The 3,938-nt window shown below is 39.1% G+C and overlaps 1 pseudogene across 1 annotated transcript; it reads right to left on the bottom strand.

Annotated features, from left to right (window-relative positions):
• Window positions 1-1,220: 1,220 nt before the first annotated feature.
• Window positions 1,221-3,938, bottom strand: LOC145969877 (transient receptor potential channel pyrexia-like; annotated as a pseudogene). The gene is made up of 2 exons (XR_014438261.1): window positions 3,283-3,938; window positions 1,221-3,082 (listed from the first exon to the last, which is right to left on the bottom strand). The product of XR_014438261.1 is annotated as a transient receptor potential channel pyrexia-like (transcript).

Below are 3,938 nucleotides of genomic sequence, written 5' to 3'. Positions count from 1 at the left end.
AGTACGATCAATGCAGGTAGTTCTTTAAGCTATTTTATTCTTTTTCCTACTGTCTTTGAATTATTAAATTATTATATATTAAGTTTGCATTAATAATATAATGTTATTGTGCTAGATTAATATGTAACAAGAAATTATTAATATGTTAGCGCGACAAGTTAATATTATATAGAAATTAACAATTTGAAAGATACGACATATGTAGCAGATAACAAATCTTTATATTAAATATGTCATAATTAGAAAATAACTGGATCATAGACATGGGCGTCCGGAGAGGGGGGCAAGATGGGGCATTTGCCCCCCCCCCCTGGAATTTGGAATCAGCAAAAAATTTGACATTTACATACTCTTTCTTTGAATAAACTTGCTGGGATTTACATCTCGATCACATTTCGATCCGATTCACGCTTATTGCCCCCAACTCATTGCTTGCATATTAGCAACGAGTCGCCAGATAACAATAAATGATGCTTCATGCCCCCTCCTGGAAAGAATCCTGCGGACGCCCTTGATCATAGAATGTCTTTTTTAGTAATTTTTACTATTTTTGTTTATACTACACAATGCAAGAACTAGTCCGAGTTTTCTAAATATTTCGGCTATTATGTTTGTGCACTCTTCTGCCTCTCTGGAATTAGTTTAAGTATTGATGACAATTCTATTATATGATCGTTTTTATGTATCGGACTTGTTGAAGATGATTGGAAAGATGAGATTGAGGCGCTTACTATATATATGTTCTGTTTTGATATAAATAATATTTAAAGGATTCTATGTTACAATTATTGTCCTGTTTCTTATTAGTCGGTCTTCATTCTCACAATTTTTTTGATTGTATTTTGTATTTAAGAACCACTTTTATGATCCTATTATTATTTTAATGCTCTTTTATATATTTACAACAAATTAAAAATTCTATCAAATTTTGGTATAATTTTTTTTAGTAGGTATGGGACGCATGTTCGGACGCTATGATAACGTTCAAGGAGGATCACTTGTCTGAGGAATTGGCACACATAGTTGAAAATGATCTGATATTGTACGCAGTCAAGACGCAACTTTCTTAGAAAGAGAATGTGACTGTGATTCACGAATATAAGATCACCGATGTAAAACTCTCCAAGACATCAACCGAATTTGCCTCTGTATAGCTGGAATCAGGAAAACGATACACAGCTGGATTACTGGTAGGTACAGAATAAAAAAATAACTTTAAATTTTATATAATTTATAATAAATACATATATCAATATAAATCATTTTGGAAATGACATGGTTCCTTAAATCCACAATTGTTTTTCGATTGCTACGAATTAGGTCGTTAAAATTTACATCTGAAAACATTTATAATTATTTTCGATTTGCTAGTTGCTCGGGAATGTCACATTTTTGCGTTCCTACCTAGAATTTTAGATTCTGCTTTGGTAGACCATCCGAGTCTCGGTTTCGCTTTTTTAAAACAATTCAAATGTTCGATATAGAATATTAGGCAATGTTAATAATGTTATAAGTGCATCGTCAAATCTGCTCTCGGGCGATACTCTCTATCTTGTTCGTTAAGCTATCCAACATGATACTGATGTCATGGGAACATTCCTTTAGCTCGGCCACGTCAGGGGAGCATTTCTTTAGCTCGGCCGCGAGTTCGTTCAGCTGCTGTTGATTGCTCTCGTTGCTGTACATCCTGCTGATCCTCACATGATTCATTCGCGGCGACGTTTTGGGATGGTGGCACGCCACAGAAAGTCGTTCCTCGCATTTTCCGCTCGCCGGCCAGACGATACAACGACTGAATGAGCTCTCGCGGTAGACGTTTCTCGCCCGGATCATTCGGCCGAATATGTAGGGCACAATGATGCGGTGGATGCAACAATAGTGTATTCTTTCTGCACGCTTCTATTATTTTACACGCATGAGTGTAATCAAGCAACTTAGAGAATAGCATGTTTTCGAAACCAGCTATTACCTCGGTCTGACGCACCAACCGTTCGAAACCCGCGCGTCTACGTAACTCCTGGATATCCGACACAGCCAGACCAACCATTAGATTCATTAGTATCACTGTCACCAGGATAACAAAGCAAAGAAACACAACATCCGCCGTGCCAAAATACTCAAGTGGCGGTTTACGTTTGAAGAAAAGGTCCTCGAATTCCAGCTCACCGGTCATCATAATCACTATCTTAAGCATGCTGATCAGCGAATCAGTGAAGAACTTGTAATTGTTGTGCAGCACATTAAAGCTAAGAGAGAAGACGATTAAGAGACAAAAGTAGGCTGCAAGAAATTTGAAGAAATTGATGGACACTCGCGTAAACATTTGTACATAGAGGCCAAAGATGGGAAAATAACCGATCACAATCATCAGCTCGATCCAGGCCAGCAGAATACCTAGGGCAGCAACGTGATGTTGCCATGGACGCGCTGGAGGAATCAAAATGATGCTGGATGCAACGATCACGCTCCACTGTAACCAGTTTTCCCAGCGTTTAGTATAAAAGTAAATACCATAGGTAATTTGGAAGATCTCTTTATTCGCAAATAAGCAGGTAATAGTTAATAGTGGCCAGAAGAGGACTCTGCTCAGTTGTTCATCGTGCCACAAATATGTCGCGCAGACGAAGCCGGTGAAGAAAGCGACGAAGATTAAATGGAACAGGAGACTGAGCAGGAAAAACTTGCGAATACGCTTCCACTTGAAATGGAGAAAACTCTCGCACAATGGATGCTTCAACATATGACCTTGACCGACCTCCACCAGGCAGAGCATCAGGTCCGTTTCGTTGCGACTGCCCAATGGAACCAATGGTCGAAAATCCGCTCGCAGTTCACAATCCATATCGGCAAGCATGCGATAGTGTAATGAGACCGCTTCATCGAGACGCGTCACAAATTGCGATAACACCTCCGGAGTATGGCGTACGATGAAGCTAAGAGCGGTGACGCCGTCTTTGGTACGCGCCGTTACGTCGCCACCATTTGACAACAACATTACCATTGTATGCGAATTCTCGTTCAAAGCAGCGATGTGCAGCGGCGTGTAACCGAATTTGTCCGCCTTGTTAACTGATGCGCCTGCCTTTTTAACAAAAAAATAATTTTATTAATTCCATCGTTAGACTAAAAACCATTATTTAAATTTTTTTATTACATAAATTGAATTACTTAACGTAATTTATTAAAAATATCTGTTTTTAAAATGTGAAGTTAATTTTTTTATTATTTTAATTAAGAAAAGATATTATATTCAGTGAGTTAAAGAAATTTTCATTTACAAACTTGTATTAAAGTCTTGACCAGTTCGCTGCTTTTCCGGGCACTTGCAGCATGTAGAGGGGTGCATTCTTCATTGTCCTCTGCATTTACCCTTGCACCAGCTTTAATCAACAGGTCTATCGTCTCTGCAGATTGGGCGAGCGTTGCCAAATGCATCGCTGTTTGACCACTCGAGTTTTTTGTCTCAGTTCTCGCACCGGCTTTCAACAGTAATCTAGTGCATTCCGCGTTACCCTTTTCCGCCGCCAAGTGTAGGAGCAACGATATGCTATGCTTGCGATCCTCATTTTTGTTGAGAGTCACACATTGAAATTTTTCCAGAACCTTTTGTAGAGCATCGCCATGAAGAGTAAGTATCAGAGATAAAGCTATGTCGCCTCCCAGAAGATTCGATAATGCTACTTCGATCTCCTCCTTGCTCCAAAATTGTTTCTGCGTCGTCGACTCGTCTTCTGATGCTTGAGATATCATAGATTCCATGCTGCGCTCGGAACTGCTATATGTCGGATATGCTATCTGAACCAATTATTCTCGTATTCTTCCTAAATATGATCTACATTAAGACATAGAAAAATCGAAAAACCATCGATGATTGTTTTTTTCACTGACCTTCTTCATAACGTTGGATCTCTTGTTTTTAGCAGTCTGTATCCCCTGCA

The sequence above is a fragment of the Camponotus vicinus genome, unplaced genomic scaffold, assembly GCF_025532165.1.
Source record: "Camponotus vicinus isolate PSW18456_S1 unplaced genomic scaffold, iyCamVici1.0 SCAF_1, whole genome shotgun sequence".
NCBI lineage: Eukaryota > Metazoa > Arthropoda > Insecta > Hymenoptera > Formicidae > Camponotus > Camponotus vicinus.
Note: the sequence above shows the minus strand (reverse complement) of the source record. Positions and strands in the feature narration are given on the sequence as shown.